This window comes from Lissotriton helveticus, chromosome 4_1, assembly GCF_964261635.1.
Source record: "Lissotriton helveticus chromosome 4_1, aLisHel1.1, whole genome shotgun sequence".
NCBI lineage: Eukaryota > Metazoa > Chordata > Amphibia > Caudata > Salamandridae > Lissotriton > Lissotriton helveticus.
This window is the reverse complement of record NC_136063.1, coordinates 774,109,808-774,131,933: the sequence shown is the minus strand read 5'-3', so window position 1 is coordinate 774,131,933 and position 22,126 is coordinate 774,109,808.

Sequence of the window (22,126 nt, the reverse complement as noted above, 5' to 3'; positions counted from 1 at the left end):
CCAATACCTAAGCACTTATGAGGCATCTTCACAAGCACCCTGCACCACCAGTACGTCACTTTTTGTAATGTAGTGATGGCGCCAGGGACTCCTTCATATTTACAAGGAGAGAAAAAGCCACCCTGCAGGGTTTTTCCTCTCCTTGTAAATACGACCCTTTCATACACAGAATTTTGCATTGATGGGACGTTCCATAGGTGTTGCTGTGGGTGTTCCCACGCAACACTCATAGAACAAGACACATCTCCGGACTTATTAGAAATCGTAAATCTGGAGATCGGTGTAAATGCTGCGCCATCCTAGAGTTTGTGTAGCAAGGTGCAACGAGGAGAATTGTTGTAATTTCTCCTATTTTTTTCCTCTTTCAATGCATGCTGCATTCCACAGCATTAATTGAAAGAGGAAAATGTCTTTACTGATTGTTTTTGTGCGGGAAGGTGTCTCTTTCTGCACAAAAACAATCTGCGCACGACACAGACATCCGGGTGCCTGTGTCACTGCATGGCTGCAATTTGTGCAGCAGTAGAGAGGGAAGCACAAAGTTGCAACATATTCGTGTACATATGTCACATCCCTGTGCTTCGGAAGTGCCAGAGTGCAGTGCAGCTAAGAGCTTGCAGTGTCACACTGCAGTACTTCCTAATAAATCTTCACCGATAAATTCACCATACACTACTAATGCATTCTTTCAGTCAATCATGCTGTATAAATATATTCAACCAAACTTTCACACATTACCTTGCAATTATAGTTCTTTCGGTAACCAGATAAGGTAGTTCTGATAAGAATTTTTTTTCTTCTTTTGTATTTTTTCTATTTTTTTGAACAATATTGTATTTTTTTTGTGTTTTTCCAAAAAATGAACAAAAAAAGAACGAATAAAACAGGAAACTTTTGGAATTACTTATCATTCCAAAAACAACAAAAAGAAAATTAGCAACGATGGTTGCATTGCGCAGCACAAACTGCATCTACCAACTGCTCACCGAAGCATATACGTTTCTTACACTTCACGCGGTGTTGCTCGCGAAAGGCGAATTCTGGCCTAATGTCCATTGCAGGTGTTCCTGAGGACGCTCCAGACGTACTTTACACAGCAGGTGAGCGATTCAAAGCAGCTTGCCTCATTTCCTCTCAAGCAAGATTGAGAGGATGTGTGGTCCGGACCGGAGATGCTTGTACATAGAAGCAGTGCCACAAGAGTATTTTTTTTCACTAATTGTGCACGTCACCTTTCTCGCATTTACTTTCTTCTCTCCAGGTGGAAAAGTGAACAATTTCCACAAAACAGATTCTGGCCTCTGTGGACGTGGTGCCTTCTGAAAGAATTATTCTTCAGAAAATAATTCCTCCTGCTGCTGTCCAGATGCCATTTTGTTTGATATTTTTTAAAAAACACCAAAAAAAAGCAAAAAGGGTTCTTGTAGGAAAAGAGATGTCCCTCTAAAGATGTTCCAACAAGAATTATTAAAATGGGTGGGGTCCTTCAATAGTTACAGGGGGAAATGTTATGAACCAAGAAAATCTTTTCTTTTTTAGGTCACATGGGATCTGCGCACTCTGCGCTCACGAAGCATGCACCCGATGCGACTTCGCAAAAACATATTTAAAAATAATATAAGTTTATTATAAGTACAAATATATTGTTTTTATGAATATCTTAGATAATCTCTTGCCCTTATATGTATATTAAAGACACATACATATAATTTCAGAACATACATTTTTTATGCGGGAGTCGCGCAGCCAGTGTGCCCCAGCATGTTTATGATGTCACGTGGGACCTGCCACCACACAAGCATCTCGTACCGTAATGCACATGTGTCACGAATGCGCGGGAGCAGGAGTTGCGGACTGGCCGCATACCAATCGTGATCATCACATAATATTAAATGTATATGGACGCAGCAGTCACTCACCGTATGCGGATCATTCACAACTTTTCGAAAATGGTGGCTAGAATCTGCTCACCCACCGTGAATTGTAAGCTTTGGGTGCGCGACTTCGAAAAAAAAATTGAAAAAAAAGAAAATAATATAAATATATTAAAATACAAAAATAAAACGAAAAAATTAAACAATATTTCAGGGTGAATGTTTTTGGTTGTTGCAATTTTCATAAAAATATATAATGTTATTTAATGAATAACATATTTATAAATAAACAGTTAAAAAACTGTAGAAAATCAGTACAAAAATAGGTATAACTACTATTACACTTAAAAATTAGCATTTAAAAAACCTTTGAAATTCACTGAAAAAATTATAGGTTTTAGAGACGTTATAGTTAGAAATTAGCATTTAAAAAACCTTAGAAATTCACAGAAAGAACCATAGGTTTAAGGGGTATTATAGTTAGCTGGACATTTCGCTCATACAAAACCATAGAAATTCCTCCGTTATAGTTAGTTTTGCCTACTATAACTCGCGCACCCGCAATGCACTGCTGATGAAGTCACATATTACATCATTCATGACATGGTCAGTGACATCACTGATGACATCACTGATGACATCTCAAATGAAATCACTGATGACATCATCCACTTGACAATCTGATACACCTCATCATACACTAGTATAACCTTTCATCACTCACTGTAAAATACAGAGTACCAAATGCCAGTTACTACATACCCACTCACTGATTCCTAAGTCTACAAACACAACTACCCATTCAACAACAGAATCACTTAAACATGCAGTGACTATTTAATAGAACACTATCAAATGCAATTATACACATACATAGACATTGAAACATCAGCAGTCATCTTAGTCGGTTATGCAGTCATCCTACTAACTCATGAAAAAAATTAATCACACTTACATTTACTCACTTACACAATTATACACACAACACCTCATTTATTCAAACACATAGTAACTCATAATTAATATGTTAAAAAATCACCATTACACTTATACACTCATTCATATAGTTACTCTTACAATCACTGACTCTTACATATACTTATTTATATACACCAACCTCTCACATACAATGCTTTTTATGTTTTTACTTTGTTGAAGATGTACAACTAAACCATATATTTGCTCATGAACACACAAATAAATACACTCAGTCACCCAAACAACTGTTTCCACATGCAATCTTAAACCTATACACCTATTCAATCAACCAGTCACACATCTATGCACAGAGTTACACACACCCCATCCAACCACGCACAAACTGGGTGTCCCATACAAATACTCACCCAACTAGTCAATACCTAATATACCCACTCATGTAGTTAGTGACCAACTGATCCAGCATGTTATACAACAGAGACAGTGATGCACACAATCACAAAGTTTAGTTACTAATCCATGTATTAACTGAGACACTATAAATTACTCATTTAAACAGACAGTCAGACAGCTACAATCTTCAATCCAGATTGGTATATATATATATATATAATACATATTTACTTTTCAAAGTAAACCACATTCACTGGATGTTAGTTGGAAATATCCAACTAACTATAACGTGCCTGAAACCTATGTTTTTTCTGTGAATAAATGTGTGTGTGTATATATATATATATATATATATATATGTATATATTTATATATATATATATATATATTGTATCCAAATGCCCACAAGCTTTGCCAGACGCACTCGGCAGCAAGCCTTCCTTTCGGCGTACCAATGACAGCTGGTCTCACACCCGGATAATTGTTCGTTTGCCTTACGCGTTTCGAGACATCGTGTCTCTCATCAGAGGCAGCTTTCAACAAATGAGTGGCAAGTTGTTCCTTTTAATTTATTCATATTCATGCGCCATAATAAATGTTTACGCCCACTTGCGTGTATCATGAGATTTGCATGCTGGTAGTTATAGTCCAGTCTAGGAACATTTCATTATTTACCTTTAGTAGGTTCCAACTCACTTGTGATAATAAAAGCCAGTATTTCCTTAGTAGGATTCGGAGTGTCGTCCAGCAACTTTTTGTCAGACTCGCTGTGCTGGTCAGGTTTGAACATGGTTTCAACCGCAGCCTCTTTAAAGTTCTCAAGATGGTGCGCCTTGCCACGACGAGGGCCGCCGTGTAAATTTATTGTATCCAAATGCCCACAAGCTTTGCAAGACGCACTCGGCAGCAAGCCTTCCTTTCGGCGTACCAATGACAGCTGGTCTCACACCCGGATAATTGTTCGTTTGCCTTACGCGTTTCGAGACATCGTGTCTCTCATCAGAGGCAGCTTTCAACAAATGAGTGGCAAGTTGTTCCTTTTAATTTATTCATATTCATGCGCCATAATAAATGTTTACGCCCACTTGCGTGTATCATGAGATTTGCATGCTGGTAGTTATAGTCCAGTCTAGGAACATTTCATTATTTACCTTTAGTAGGTTCCAACTCACTTGTGATAATAAAAGCCAGTATTTCCTTAGTAGGATTCGGAGTGTCGTCCAGCAACTTTTTGTCAGACTCGCTGTGCTGGTCAGGTTTGAACATGGTTTCAACCGCAGCCTCTTTAAAGTTCTCAAGATGGTGCGCCTTGCCACGACGAGGGCCGCCGTGTAAATTTATTGTATCCAAATGCCCACAAGCTTTGCAAGACGCACTCGGCAGCAAGCCTTCCTTTCGGCGTACCAATGACAGCTGGTCTCACACCCGGATAATTGTTCGTTTGCCTTACGCGTTTCGAGACATCGTGTCTCTCATCAGAGGCAGCTTTCAACAAATGAGTGGCAAGTTGTTCCTTTTAATTTATTCATATTCATGCGCCATAATAAATGTTTACGCCCACTTGCGTGTATCATGAGATTTGCATGCTGGTAGTTATAGTCCAGTCTAGGAACATTTCATTATTTACCTTTAGTAGGTTCCAACTCACTTGTGATAATAAAAGCCAGTATTTCCTTAGTAGGAAATTTACACGGCGGCCCTCGTCGACAAAAAGTTGCTGGACGACACTCCGAATCCTACTAAGGAAATACTGGCTTTTATTATCACAAGTGAGTTGGAACCTACTAAAGGTAAATAATGAAATGTTCCTAGACTGGACTATAACTACCAGCATGCAAATCTCATGATACACGCAAGTGGGCGTAAACATTTATTATGGCGCATGAATATGAATAAATTAAAAGGAACAACTTGCCACTCATTTGCTGAAAGCTGCCTCTGATGAGAGACACGATGTCTCGAAACGCGTAAGGCAAACGAACAATTATCCGGGTATGAGACCAGCTGTCATTGGTACGCCGAAAGGAAGGCTTGCTGCCGAGTGCGTCTTGCAAAGCTTGTGGGCATTTGGATACAATAAATTTACACGGCGGCCCTCGTCGTGGCAAGGCGCACCATCTTGAGAACTTTAAAGAGGCTGCGGTTGAAACCATGTTCAAACCTGACCAGCACAGCGAGTCTGACAAAAAGTTGCTGGACGACACTCCGAATCCTACTAAGGAAATACTGGCTTTTATTATCACAAGTGAGTTGGAACCTACTAAAGGTAAATAATGAAATGTTCCTAGACTGGACTATAACTACCAGCATGCAAATCTCATGATACACGCAAGTGGGCGTAAACATTTATTATGGCGCATGAATATGAATAAATTAAAAGGAACAACTTGCCACTCATTTGCTGAAAGCTGCCTCTGATGAGAGACACGATGTCTCGAAACGCGTAAGGCAAACGAACAATTATCCGGGTGTGAGACCAGCTGTCATTGGTACGCCGAAAGGAAGGCTTGCTGCCGAGTGCGTCTTGCAAAGCTTGTGGGCATTTGGATACAATATATATATATATATATATATATATATATATATATATATATATATATATATATATATATATATATATATATATATATATTCACCCAAAAAAAATAGATTTCAGGCATGTTATAGTTAGTTGGATATTTCCTTCGTACAGAACCATAGAAATTCCAGCATTATTGTTAGTTCAGCTAACTATAACTCTCACCCCCTCATTTCACTGCTGATGACATCACATATTATATAGTTTATGACATGGTCAGTGACATCACTGATGACATCTCAAATGATATCACTAATGACAACCATCCAGTGACTGGGTGTTTCTGTAAAGTGAACCCAGTGAACCACACACTCACACATCTATGCACAGAGTCACACATCCCCCATCCACCCACACAGACATTCATGCACCCGTACAGATATTCAGGCAACCAATAAATAACCCATATAAACAGGTATGTAGCTACTCACCAACCCATGCAACCGCTTATACACCAACTGACAGACTAATGTAGACATTTACACAGTTTAGTCACTATACTACGCATTCACACAATTTAATCACTCAGTTATACAGACAGTCACGCACCTAGTAAATCATCCATTCAAAAACTTACACACCCACTTACTCTTCAATACACATTGGCATATACATATAAAACATACTTAAACTTTTTAGAAACACACAGTCACTGGATGATGTAATCAGTGATGTAATTTCAGATGCCATCAGCGATGTCATCAGTGAGGTCACTGACCATGTCATGAATGATGTAATATGTGACGTCATTAGCAGTGAATTGCGGGGGCGCGAGTTATAGTTAGCTGAACTAACTATAACGGCCAAATATGACAGGTTTTGTACAACGGAAATGTCCAACTACCTATAACAGCCCTGAAACCTGTGTTTTTTTCTGTGAATTTCAAAGGTTTTTTAAATTTTTATTTCTAACTATAATGTCCCTGAAACCTATGTTTTTTTCAGTGAATTTCAAAGGTTGTTTAAATACTAACTTCTAACTATAACATCCCTGAAACCTATGTTTTTTTCAGTGAATATATATATACATTTTTGGTATCCTAAGTAATTAATCAGTGGGTGCCCCGGTGCCCACCATGGACACCCACAATTTAGCCTTTGATGGAGGTCGAGGGACCCCCCATAGCCCTTGCTTGCCCCCCTTGTGGGAGTTAGCCACTCTGTTGCTGAAGGGAGGGGTTGGAGCAATTCCAACTCCTGCTGCACCCATGATGGGTGCAAGCAGGGGAGCCAGCAGGGCTGCGCAGGCCCTGGACCTCCCCCTGCAGCCCTCAATAAGGGATGAACTGTGGGGTGCCCCGGAATAAGCCCTGGTTCACCCCACTTACACAAAGAAACAGGAATAGTTATAGCATGCCCAGGTGGGCCCCGGGGTATACCACTTTTTTATTTAAAGAAATTCCGGTGGGGCCGCTGGGGCCCTAGGAATCCCCCCATGGCCCCAAAGATATAAAAAAACAGGAATAGTTGTGGTGTGCCACAGGTGGGGCATGGCAATTTATTATTTAAAAAAAACAAGAATATTGGTGCGGCTGCAAGGGCTATGGGGCTCCCCCTTTGGCACCAAAATAAGAATGGTTTGGTGTGTCCCAGGTGGGAACTGAGGAAGCTCTTAGATAAAAAAATGCTGGCTCCTGCACAGCCCCATGAAATGTGGCCACTTGTTTGGAGCTAAGGGGCCACTGGAACTCCTCCATGGTCCCTTATAAAAAATAATGTTGCGGTCCCAGGTTGAACCGGGACATCCAGAAGTGATTTTTTTTAAGCCAAAAGTGAATAATAAATGAGCAGCCTATAGTTGCTGATTTATTACTCACTGTTCCTTCAAGGAGTGCCTCATAATGCCTTGGGAGGGCTACATACATATATTTTGTTTTTAGTGAGGTCCCTTAAAGGGCAGGGACATTTTTTAATGTTTTTGTGGTCTGTAGAAAGTCCTTCAGCCCCCCAGCAACCCTTGAAAAAAATAAGTCTCCTGCGTCATTGAAACCATGATCCAAGGAGAACTTACCATTTTTTTCTAAAGTGTTTCCCAGGCTGGAGCTTTTGCTCTACAGTTGAGACTGCAGTGCCACTTAGGGGCTTGCTGAGTTTTATGTGCTAAAGATATATCAAATATGATACATGCTCTTTATGTGATTATATTTACTACTACATTTTTTGAGGTGTAAAATATGAAAAGGTAGGGCAGAAATACTTTTGTTCTATTGTTTTTCTGAAAGAAAACAAAATATATCTCTGACTATTTCTTTTCAAATTTTTCGCCCCCAAAATGTAATTAAGAAACTATGTAAAAACAGAGAGTCACAGACATGTAGTTCAATAAAATGTTAATAAATATTTTGTAAGTTATTATTGTAATATAGATGTGATTAAAATTTGCAGTAATTTTTGGATACAGATGGCAGATCTGCTTTGTATATAGGGTGTTATGTATAGGGTGGGTGTTGGGTGGGGAGGGGAGAGCGTGGTTTGGCTGCTTTGTGGAGATTGACCTTGGGGTTGGCCACCCCTGCAGCCAGCCCCGCCATTGTGTACAGTTGTACGTATGGTAAAAAAATATTATTTATATTATAATCAACCTAAAAAATTCACTGAAAAACTGTTTTAAAATAAAGAGTCACAGACATGTACTTCAAGAAAACTTCATTAAATATGTTTTAAGTCATTATTAAAAAATGTATTTGATTAAAATGATTAGTAATGTTCGAAGAAAGATGACAGATCTTCTTTATACATAGTGTGATTTTATTTAGGCTGAATGCTGGGTGGGGAGGGGGTAGGGGGAGGTTTGGCTGGCTTTCAGGATTGGGTGTGCTAGGCCCTGCGGCCAACCCCTCTTGCGGGCACAGCTTTATGTATGGTAAAAAAATATTACTTTATGTTAAAAAAACTTGTAATTTACTGAAAAAAAAAAAGGTTAAAGTAACATAAGCAGGTGTAATGTTCAGTAGTCTATTTATGTGCAGAGAATCTACTACTCGCAAATCCCTTTGTGAATAGAAAATAATCGTAAACAAAAGTGTATGTTTATCTTTATGAATCATACCCTAAAAGTATCCTTATGATCCTTTACACCTACCCATCCCTACAATTATCCTTATCACACTTTACCACAATCCCTAACCCCCATAATGCCTTTACGGCCCTATACCCCTACCCACCCCCATACTCTAAGATTGTCCTTATCACCCTATTCCCCTGGTGGCCCCTAAACCCTAAAATTACCCATGCCACCCTAAACTCCTAACCACCCCTGTGTGCATGTGTCCCAGCTCCAGCACAGCATGAATTTTTAGTCCATGCCGTGCAGGAAATGTTTTTGAGATTCCAATTGTGGTGCCCATTTTTAGAGGCACTGCTGTGCGAACACCAAAAACCAGCCTGCCAGACAGGAGAAAACTCCAAATCTGGAGTGCGGTCTGACCACAGCAAGTTGTAATCGTGCCCTAAGTGTTTAAATAAAGAAATATGGAACATGAGTAGGTCCAAATGGCCATACGTGACAACATTTTGGTTAGCTTTTTGTCATGATGGCCAATTTACGAAATCAGTATATCATTATTACATTGGCTAGGCCCTTCTGGTTGCTAGGCTTTAAAAGGTTTAAAGGATCTAGAAGAAGCCAAGGTACCCAGAGCCACCAACTGAGCAATAACGTCAATGGTATAGACCAATTCAAAAGGTAAAATATATGGCATGAAAAATGTGTATCAAGGAAATCTATGTATTTCTGAAATGGGCACAAGATATGGAGTTTAAGAGCAGTGGTTATTTGTACGTCTCCATACTAGCTTATGATTTAGAGGATATTTTTCAAAATATTTTCTTTCTTACACACTAGCTTACATTTGAAAGGCACAAATGCAGTGAAATCCAGTTGGTAATAATCAGTGTTCTACTATTCTATGTTACTACATGTCTTCCGATGAAAATGGTTCCTCACTTGTGTGGATAGGCCTATTGGCCGCAACAGAAAGTGACCCAAAATGCAACATGGCATAGCACATTTTTCCACTGAAAACGGACCTTCTTTTTGCAAAGTGGGTATCTGCAGATTTTGGGGCATACCTCACCAGGCATCTAAACCTTATCTTCAGAAGACTGCTCAAGAGTTGGCTCTTCCCCCACATAACCATCATGCACAAACATTAATATACAGCATATCCTTCTGTATATACCCATTTATTTATACTATTGAGTTGTACCTACATATGTGTATTGGTTTGTATAATGTGTATAAAAAATATGTTTTTAAATATATAGATTTGCTCTGCTTCACAAATGTACATATTACTTATGGGTATATTATTCCATGTTTAACATGTATATATGTGACTGCCTAAACAAATAAATTTTTGATCACATCAGAACTATTTATCTACAATTGATTCACTACTGAATTAAAAATAATACATAAAAACAAATTAGTCATGAGGAGGGGGGCTCGGAGAGCACATAGGACCTGTTAGACCAGGATATTTGGACGGCCAGCTGTGCAAATGACAGGGCAGGCACACAGTCATGGCCTAATAGAGGATGAAGCCAAAGACTCTATTGTTGCCCACTTTGTTACAGTCAATGACAAGGAAAGCAAAGTTGCAGAACTTACCCCATCCTGTGAAAAGGTGAGCCAAATTGGAGTAACAGTTGGGACAGAGGCAATGCCCATACCTCCTGATGCAGTCCTATGCTCAAAGTGGGGATGGCATACTCAGCCATATGCCTGCAGTGGCATCTGCCCCTGTGACGTGTTATTGCAGGCTGCTCAAGCCACAATCCCATACATGCGCCGATGGCCTCTCTGCTGCAGCCAAGGAAAGGAGCAAGGGCTAATGGAAAGTGGCAGATGCCTGAGACAGACATTCATAGAGTCATGTAACTGTTGTTGTAAGTTAAACTGCTTGCTTTTCTTCACATGAGAACGGTCTGTTTTTCACATCCATAGACTTACACAGCGGCCTTACTCTGTACACTGCGTGCTGAAAGCTTCAAGGTTAAATACCAATGTATGCTGATATTCAGGTTGATCGGCCCACACTCTGGACATAACATGCACACAGCTGCACCTCATTGAAATCCTTATGTCTTTAATATTGCACTGCATGCATGATTGAGGCAATTGGAAGAATATCCTTTCCAGAGACAGAGAGCTTTGCTGATCCTGAGATGTGATACACATCTGCTGATCTTGGAGGTATGGGGTTCCCCATTCAAGCCTAAGAGTCCTTTTATTATTATAAAACCTAGTTCCCAGCAAGGGAGGGTGGTGTACAAGGCGCTATAGGACCTGTTTCCACTATCATTGTAATATGATTTCTCCCTTTGTGTTTTATGGAATTGTAACAATGCTGATTGTTTTATTTGTGATCATATGCCTGCTTATGTTAGCCAAAATACAGCATCTTAGAGCACGTAGCTAAAATGAACATTTTAAACTTTTCCGTGTCTCTAATTACTCACGTTGTGGACTGGTATGAGAATAAAAACTAAAGAGTGTTCCTAATTCTCACCATTCCTGAGAGTTCCTAAGTCCCATGTTCTGGGTTGTCTAATCATTGGTGGCTTTGCTCTAGGACGGAGAGCTAATGAGACATCGATGCTAGTCAGATAGGGGTTCTGGGTTCTGAGGTGAGTTTTTGGATACACCACAATTCACTGAGGTCCATGTTTCTTGCGCATAGTTCTGTGCATGAGCAGAATCCCTGCAACATGGCACCCAATATTTGGTCTTATATTTGAGACGCTCGTGCAGTGCTTATATCAGTTCACAACACCCTCACTTCTGCTTCCGGATGACAGTTGTGACGGATTAACCTACCTGTATGGATAGATTATAGGTTTATTCCAACTTGATATTTTAATAAAAGGTTCATACTTTGAATTACTACCCATTGTGCTTCTTCTTAAATAGCTTGTTTTCATCTGCTCTATGCACATGGGTGATGTTGATATCGCCCGCATAGTCAGGTGCCTCTACGCAATCATTTGCGGGCATTCGGCATGCCAGTGGAAGGCTTGGCGGTCCTTTTTGTGGTGAGTACAGATGCTGCACACCCATTTGAGATTTTCTACAAGTGGGTTACCTTTCCTGCAGTAAATGCGGATGATGGTACACACCATACTTGTTCTCACACTGCCGTGCCTGCAGTATATACTCCATAGAGGACACAGAAGATTCCAATTTCTGCTTTGCAGCATCGAGTTTGGTTTGATCGCGCCCTTCCCCACTCCGTGGGTGCGGTTAGGTTAGGTCCTCTGTCAATTTCTGGGGACACTTGGTCGGTAGTGGCCGGGTTTACTCCGCACCCACGTTACCTTACGGTCCCTGGAGCGGACTTGAGAGCCCTTTATGCCTCTGTTGTAGGGGTGCTTAGGGCTTTTGTGTAATATGTTTCACACAGTCTCCAGGTGGGGCCACCTGGTACTGCAATGCCATTAGTTGGACCTGCCGGGAATTAAAATTAATCCTGTCATGGCTAATTTGGTTATGGGCAAGCGCCCCCAAGATAAGGACGACATGCTGCATTAGTTTGCTAAAAAATTTGACCAACTGGAGGATGTATTTCCTAACAAGACTCCTGTGGAGAAGCACAGTATTTTCACCATTCGTTTGCAGAAAGACTTAGTACCAGAGGTGGCAGATTGTGAAACCTGGGGTAAAGTATTTGCAGCATTCTACGCAAATTACTCCGGCATCCCGTCAATGACTGTTCTGCCCTCCGTGATCAAACATGTTTAGGATGAGCACGGTTCAGAGGCGGCTGTTGAATTGGGAATGAGACTTGTCGGAGTGTTTGACATAGTTTCCGATCTCATCCTTGCTAATGTCTAGGGGGATGCTGTGAACTTTCAGGTGTCCAGTGCTTTGTGCGATGTCCCAGATGCCGATAAGCCCCGACAGGTGACGAAAATTATTGAGGAGGCTTATAATACCGTGGGTCGCAATAGTTTGGGTGTTAAGCCTTTTGCTAAATCGGCAGCTCAACCGCAAACTCAGACGGCTAAGTCTAAGGAAGACGACCGTCCAGTTTTTCCTAAACAAAGTTGGACAAAGAAAAAACAGGGGAAACAGCAACAGAAACAAGGACTTCCTGCGTCACCAATACCAGTATCTAGTGAGCGCACGTATGATTTGTGCGACCGCACGAGTATTAGGTATCCTGATAGATTTCATGTTCCGAATCAAGGTTCTCCTCGTTCTTCACAGGAAACATCCATCTCACAAGCAAGCCGGTGGGGTAGACCGTGGCAGATGGCGGGGTGCACCCCAGGGACGTGAGCAGCCCGCCCAGCTGATGGTAAAGGAAAGCAGGACGACTTTCAATGTCACCGGCCACAGTTTCAGAAAAAGAAGGTTGCTGCTCTAACAGCGAGATATGCCACAGATTGTGAGAACACAGCTTCGTAACCAGACTAGGGCCCTAACCCTGCTAGACAGCGCAGCGGAGGTTACAATAGTGCAGCAAGCACTGCATCCAAATCTGAAGGCGACAGCAACTGAGACGTTCATCACCGTAGAGACAGCGGGCACTAGAGTGGCTCCCCCGACAGACTGTATAAGGTAGTACTTTTAATTGAGGGTGACATAAAACATACGATAAATAGGATTTTTTGAGATAATCTTACTTCCTCATATGACATTTTGTTAGCGGAGGCAGATTGGCCCCCTCCTTTTGTTTGGCCGCTCAGAGAGGGGAGGAGGTGATCCTCCCTAGTTTCGAACACACAGTGCCAAAGGAACAGGCACAGAACTTTGCAGAAGAGTGGGCTTGGGCACTTGCGCCGGCGTTCTACCATACTCAAGTGGGGTGGGATAAACTTTCACCTCACCACGAGATACTATTGAGGTCGATGCCACAGCCACAACCCCAATATCCCATGCGGCGTGAAGAGAAAGCGCCCGTCGCTGAAATCCTTGACCAAATGGAATATCAAGGTGTGATTGAAACATGTGTGTCTCCCATGAATAATCCTCTTTTTCCTGTAGCCAAGCCTGATGGGTCGCATCGCATAGTTTTGAATTATCCACATTTGAACACTCATTGTCAAAGTTGCGCATTGCAGAATATCCACAGTTCTGCTTTGGTGGATAGTCTTGTGAAAAAACAGTTCAAAACCACACTTGACACATCCAACGACTTTTTTAGCCACAATCTGTCCTTACTTGGTAGTCAATGGACAGCTTTTACATCGCGCGGCAAACATAGACAGTTTAAACGTTTGACCATGGGCTACAAAAATTGCCCTGGCATATTTGCCGCTTGTGTGGTCTCTCTGTTAGAGGGTCTTGACCCTGATGCGTGTTCGTACGTGCATGACATTTATCTCACGGATGACGAATTATGGCTGCATCTGTGTCATGTTGACCGCATCATTTGTATATTTGCGGACTTCGGTTACAAATTTAACTTTGCAAAATGACACATTGCAGAGAACACAGTGTTGTTTTTGGGGTATGAGCTCAACAATGAAGGTTGAGGTTTAGCTCCTCACTTTCTGGAGGAATGCACATGTCCACACGCTCCTTCAACTCTGAAAAAGCTACAATCTTTGCTGGGTTTTTGGAATTTCAGGCATACTTACATACCCGATTATGGACAGCGTATCAAGCCGCTTTATTCCTTGATACAACCTACTTTTACCAAATCTTGCTGGCTACCTGAGCACTCAGCTGTACTGCAATTTTTGCAGGCTGATCTTGTAGAATCTAAGTTCTTGCTGACACGTGATAACCACACAAACCTGGTGATAAGTATTGTGCCAGACGCAATGGGTTTCACGTACTTGACGTTTAATGAAGGCGACACAGTACCTATTGCTTACAAGTCACACTTGTACACTACGGCTGAAATGCGATTTTCGACTTTCGAGAAAGTATTGACAGCAGTGCAGATGGCGATTCTAAAGGAACGAGCACTGTTGCAGGGAAAGTGCATGTTAGTTGTTACACCGTGTCCTGCGCTTGAAGCAGTGACAAAAGCCAGTGTCCCAAATGCAAAAGCTTAACATCCACGTTGGATACAATGGGCCACTTCACTGACATCTCCGGATGTCATGTTTATTTTTGACCCCTCATTACAGACTTGGGAGTTCTTCCAGTATGAATTTGTTCATCCTGCTCCTTTGTCTTTGCTCCCGCTTGAAGATTATCATTGTGTCAATTACTCTGACGGTTCGGCGCAACCAGCAACTGGATCTAAAGATGGTTATTCAGCAGCCTGCGCAATAGTGGTTGGTACCATGGTGAATGGAGAATTTTAGTCCGATGTCGTGCACACACGGACATTAGGGGACCGTACCGCCCAGTTGGCAGAGCTTCGTGCTCTGGTGCTAGCGCTAGAGTATGCTGATCACCGTGTGACTACTCTGATTGTAAGTGACTCTTACTACTGTGTTTAGTCTTTCAATGACAATCTATTTTTTGGCTATCGGGATTCCAAGGGTAGCGCAATAAAACACAAAGGGCCAGATGTAGGTAAATGTCATTTACCGATTCGTAAATACAGAATTTTACCGATTCGGTATTTACAAATCGGTAAATGACATGTAGGTATTTTTACCGATTAATATAACGAATCTGTAGAATTCGGTAATTACCGAATCGGTAACCATTGATTCCTATGGGCCTTGCGGCCCAAAGGAACCTATGGCATTTACCGAATCAGTAAATACTGATTCAGTAAAATTAACGAATTCTACAGGGGGACAGGGTATCACTTTGACACCCTGTTGCACCCCTGATTCAGGCTTGTGTGCCATGTGGCACACATACATGCCCTGAGGGCATACATGCACACATCTAAGTTCTTGCTGACACGTGATAACCACACAAACCTGGTGATAAGTATTGTGCCAGACGCAATGGGTTTCACGTACTTGACGTTTAATGAAGGTGACACAGTACCTATTGCTTACAAGTCACACTTGTACACTACGGCTGAAATGCGATTTTCGACTGTCGAGAAAGTATTGACAGCAGTGCAGATGGCGATTCTAAAGGAACGAGCACTGTTGCAGGGAAAGCGCATGTTAGTTGTTACACCGTGTCCTGCGCTTGAAGCAGTGACAAAAGCCAGTGTCCCAAATGCAAAAGCTTAACATCCACGTTGGATACAATGGGCCACTTCACTGACATCTCCGGATGTCATGTTTATTTTTGACCCCTCATTACAGACTTGGGAGTTCTTCCAGTATGAATTTGTTCATCCTGCTCCTTTGTCTTTGCTCCCGCTTGAAGATTATCATTGTGTCAATTACTCTGACGGTTTTGCGCAACCAGCAACTGGATCTAAAGATGGTTATGCACAGATGTGCATGTACACAGGAATTTGTTATTTACCATGCAATAGTATTACATGGTAAATAACGAATTCTTAGGGGCCTCTGGCACTGTTCCCAGTGCCACCTACATATACATTTACCGATTCTGTATTTTACAGAATAGGTAAATTTACAGATTCGGTAAATTTACAGATTCTGTAAAATATAGGCCCCCTACATCTCTATCACCAAATACCGGTCGGTAACGGCCGAAATCTGCCGTTACCGACCGGTATTTAGTGACCTACATCTGGCACCAAATGCTTTGGGTTAGAGTGGCGGAACTTAAAGAGCGTCCGCCTCTCATGAATGTAATTCATTCTCTTGGTCACCAGCGTGTAGGGGTACATGCTGTTGGTAACAGTCTTGCTGATGTAGCAGCAAAGACAGTAGTGGTGACATATACAGTGGCAGCAGTTACAAGATCCAAAAGTAAGACTGATGATGACATCTTGGCAGCTATTGCTGCAACAGAGAAGGGAAGTGATTACACTAGAGGTTTTCATTCAAAATACTCTTATCATTTAAGTCCTTATAAAGTTCCCGGACCGCAGGCTTTCCTTGATACAGCCGCCCATGAGGGCATTGCCTCGGTGCATGCTGGCATGTCAGCAACTGTCTCTCGCTTACAGCAAAGTTACTGGTGGCAAGGATTATAGAGACAGACTCTTGATTATGTCCTTACCTTTGATATTTGCCTTCGACTGTTGTGCGACCACCACAAACACAGTTGTATATGTCTAATAAACCGCTTGGGTGTGTTTATTTAGATCACTGTGGTCCCTTCTCTTCTGATACTGTGTATAAGTTCATCTTAGTTGCAGTGGATTCTAGCACACGTTTTCTATGGGTCTGGCCAAACGCAGCATTGATGCTCGAAATGCCTCAGGCATTTGCGTGTCTTTGTGGGAATTTTTGCATGTGGCACCCTTCATACTGACCAAGGCCCGGCGTTTGCCTCTAAGGAGTACAAAGAAGCCATGAGATCTGTGGGGGTGCAAGTCAAATTTTTGTCTCCATACCGGCCTGAGTGCAATAGTGTTGTCGAGCTAATGAACCGTGACTTAAAGCAATCCATGACAGTTAGGGTTTTAGGCACCCCCAGATCAGTTGACTGGGGGTGAGTGCTTGCAATGTTCAACACTCCATCCATCATCCCCTTTGGTTTCGCTTTGTTCGCCCTAAGTTGGCAGGGTATGCCAAGACGTGGGTCCCTTGCTCACTTTGCCACTGGATTCAAGCTAGCCTGGCTGATGACAGCTAATTAGCCAGAAACCGGTCTCAGGATGCTTATTTCCGGTCCAGGTAAGACACTGCTTGGCTGTTCGGGCTGGACTGTTCCCATGAGGCACAGGGTTAGACTGATTTGCATATGGCCATGTCTGAATTGGGGTGGCGGAGTGAGCTAAAGAATGATGATGGATTAAACCCAGATCCGTTGACTGGGGGTGAGTGCTTGCAATGTTCAACACTCCGTCCATCATCCCCTTTGGTTTTGCTTTGTTTGCCCTAAGTTGGCAGGGTATGCCCAGACGTGGGTCCCTTGAACACTTTGCCACTGGTTTCAAGCTGGCCTGGCTGATGACAGCTGATTAGCCAGAAACCGGTCCCAGGATGCTTGTTTCCGGTCCGGGGAAGACACGGCTTGGCAGTTTGGGCTGGACTATTCCCATGAGGCACAGAGTCAGACTGATTTGCATATGGCCATGTCCGAACTGGGCTGGCGGAGTGAGCTAAAGAATGATGATAGATTAAACACAGATCGGTTGACTGGGGTGAGTGCTTGCAATGTTTAACTCTCCGTCCATCATCCCCTTTCATTTTGCAGGGTTTTATGCACTCGGAGACACTGGTCGGCCCATTTGTATAGCATTCAACGTGCCCTTAATATTCTCCCTAGAAGGTCTCTGGGTGGGCAGACCCCATACAAAATGCTTTTTGGCATAAAAATGTTTGTCCAGGACCTTGAGGGTCTAGACATGGTGGCGTCAGCCGCACCCTTTGACGTAGATGACCATCCTGCTGTATTACAGAATCTACAAAAGACTCAAGACAGTCTTGCAAAGGAACACTTACCCTCCAAAACAGATGCTGCACTGCAGATTACGGTAGTTGCCTGCCTGCCTTGAGTAGGAGACCTGGTCCGTGAGAAGGTGGGAAACAAGAAGAGGTTTGGCCCCCCCTTATCGTGCACCCGTTCCAGTGCTTGGTGTGCAGGGTACAAGAACATTAATTTTACCTCCACTTCCTGGTCGCAAGGACAACAGGTACATCTCCATTGACAGTGTCAAATTACAACGTGTGCCCGATTCTTCATAGTATGACTCCAGCGGTCTCTTGTCCAGCAATGCTAAGAAATTCTGTTTTGGCCCCGGCAAGCACAAACAGCCCTGATGTTGCCATTGAGATGCATACAGTTACTGATCCATTATTGTATTCACTGACTGGTGACCCAGTGCTGAAACTGAGTACACTTATCCCACAGATGTGTCTGTGCCTGACGTGCAGACAAATGCAGCTGACCAGTCACGTTTTTCATTTCACACTAGCTCTACAACATCAAGAGCCCCATCAAACATTTCCTTTTTTGCTGATTGGTTTAAAATAAATGTTTTGATTCCCCCTTGGACTTAAATCTGGGTGATGCTCATCTCTATTTTTTTGTTAATGTCCATTTGATTTGTGGTTGTCTTCTTTCGTCTAGTGAATGGACACTACCTCACCGAGCGATCTTCAATTAGGTTAATTGATGGGACTTAGGCACGCCACTCCTCATCACACATCATGAAAAGGGACCAGACTATTGTTAATATTATCACCTGGCCTCTGTTAGATGGGATTGTGTGGGATTTGGGGTACATTTCAATACACTGTCCCACACAGGTGATAAATGTCCCCAATGTGCTTTGCGTTTCAATGGGGGATGTGGTTAAACAAAATATACACTCTGATGAATGGGATGTTCAGGACGTGGAGGCCCTTTTTTCAGATTTGAAATATTATGCTGCATTTGATGCTGAAGATTTGTATTTAGACTCCGCAAATTATGGAGATATGTTTTGTTATCAGCACTATCACAATCATTTCTTGCATAAAGCAAATACATTTAGACATGTGGTTAATCACACGCAATTGGAACATTGTCCAGCTCCAATTGCAGGCAGCTCAAACACACTCTTGAAGAAATGTACTTATTTCACTGACTTTGATCGATCTAATCCTGCCTCTTTTTATTTTAAGTTGACTCCGAAGTCGGCATCCAAAGTTCGACTCAAGCACACTCAACTCTTCACTTGCATGCACCCTGTTTTCCATTGTCTGGATTGCAAATTCGAATGGGCTATGAATTTGTGTCTCACTAATAAGGAGTCTCCTGCCCCGGATTATGATCGACTGATGAGTCCCTTAGTGGCCCATGAATTGGAATTTTCTGGTATCGGGATTATGGCCTTCGCAGCTGCGCACAAAGTTCTGGGTGATTGGGAAATACCCACAGTGGCCCATGAATTCCTGGCACGAAGTTACCTTGAAGAATACGCACATTGTCCCGTAATGGTTCTGGAGCTCTGCCTATTGAAGAACATGTATGTTCATTTGCTTTATTAAATTGGATGGCTGAAATGTTTGCTAATGATAAGTATGACTTCCTGTTGGAGGCTGTTGCAACATAGTGTGCATACACGCTCATGGACTGAGTTAGCACTTGTCCATTGTAAGTCACGTACTGAACTTGGATTTTTTTTCACCAACGATTTTTTCCGGGTCATAAGTCATTTTTTTTTTCACCCATCAACATTATTATTATTATTTTTTTTTATATCTTTGAACTGTTCCCTTCCAAATTTCCGGTTTTGCTAATTATGAACTTGGTTCTCTTTCACTCGAACTTGAACTCTGCGTTCCAAAATGGCTTCCCTTCTTGTATGTGGTCCGACCAGGGGAGGGTGTGGTGAAGATAGAGATTTGCTTGCACACATTGCTAAGTTAGCATATGCCTATTAGAACTTTAAACGCCATTTTGCAACTATGCCGCTTTTGCAAACAACACTTCATGTAACTGTTGTTGTAAGTTAAACTGCTTGCTTTTCTTCACATGAGAACGGTCTGTTTTTCACATCCCTAGACTTACATAGCGACCTTAGTCTGTGCACTGAGTGCTGAAAGCTTCAGAGTTAAATACCAATATATGCTGATATTCAGGTTGATCAGCCCACGCTCTAGACACAACATGCACACAGCTGCACCTGACTGAAATCCTGGTGCCTTTTAATATTGCACTCCATGCATGATTGAGGCACTTGGAAGATTATCTTTTACAGAGACAGAGGGCTTTGCTGATCCTGAGATGTGATACACCTCTGCTGATCTTGGAGATATGGGGTTCCCCATTCAAGCCTAAGAGACCTTCTATTATTATAAAACCTAGTTCCTAGAAGGGGAGGGTGGTATACAAGGCGCTGTAGGACCTGTTTCCACTATCATTGTAATATGAACCCTCCCTTTGTGTTTTATGGAATTGTAACAATGCTGTTTTTTTAAATTTGTAATAATATGCCTGCTAATGTTAGCCAAAATACTGCATCTTAGAGCACGTAGTTAAAATAAACATTTTAAACCTTTCTGTGTCTCTAATTACTCACGTTGTGGACTGGTATGAGAATAAAAACAAAAGAGTGTTCTTAATTCCCACCATTCCTGAGAGTTCCTAAGTCGCATGTTCTGGGTTAGATAATCATTGGTAGCTTTTCTCTAGGACGGAGAGCTAATGAGACACTAATGAGAAACTGATGATAGTCGGACAGGGGTTCTGGGTTCCGAGGTGAGTTTTTGGATACCCAAAAATTCACTGAGGTTCTGGTTTCCTGCGCATAGGTCCGTGCATAAGCAGAAACCCTGCAACAGTGATAGATGCACCAAAACTGATGCTGCCTTCAGTGTTTCAGATATTCTCTTTTTACACATTACCTTTCTATGTCAGTTGAACAGACTTATTGGTGCCTTCTTTTAATCCTTCTTTTAGTTCTTGTAAAATTGGTTTTAAACCTGATTGCTCTAAAAAATGATAATGTATCATTTGTAGAAAACAAACTCCTATTTCATCACATTAATCAAACAAAAGGAGATGATGGCCGGAGCGCTGAAACTTTTCAGACACGCACCACCAGTCACAATCTGGGTTGATTCTATCATTGTTCTGTAGCTCACTTTGCCACCTCAGTTCAGATCCAGCTATAAGCAAATCAGTCTTGACCCTGTGCCTCATGAGAACAGTCCAGCCCGAACTGCCAAGCCAGGTCTTCCCTGAACCAGAAACAAGCATCCTGGGACCGGTTTCTGGGTAACACCCTCCATCAGCCAGGTTAGCTTAAATCTAGTGGCAAAGTGAGCAAGGGACCCAAGTCTGAAAATACCCAGCCAACTTAGGGCGAACGAATAAAACACAAGGAGATGAGAAATGGAGTGCTGAAACTTTTCAGACACGCACCCCCAGTCACAATCTGGGTTGAATCCATCATCGTTCTTTAGCTCACTTCGCCACCACAGTTCAGACCCAGCTATCTGCAAATCAGTCTTGACCCTGTGCCTCATGGGAACAGTCCAGCCCAAACTGCCAAGCCGGGTCTTCCCTGAACAGGAAACAAGCATCCTGGGTCCGGTTTCTGGGTAACACCCTTCATCAGCCAGGCTAGCTTGAATCCAGTGGCAAAGTGAGCAAGAGAACCACGTCTGGGCATACTCTGCCATCTTTGGGTGAACAAAGCAAACACAAGGAGATGATGGACGAAGCGCTGAAACTTTTTAGACACTCACCCCCAGTCACAATCTGGGTTGAATCGATGGATTTAGGCCCAGATCTCTGTACTGGGGTGAATGTATGACATTGCTCTGCATTCTGTCCAACAATTTTTATTTTTGCATTTGTCACCCCAAGTGGGAAGGGTATGCCCAGACGTGAGTCCCATGCTCTCCGTGCCTCTGGAGTCAAGTTATCCTACTGATGAGGGCTGAAAGCTCAAAA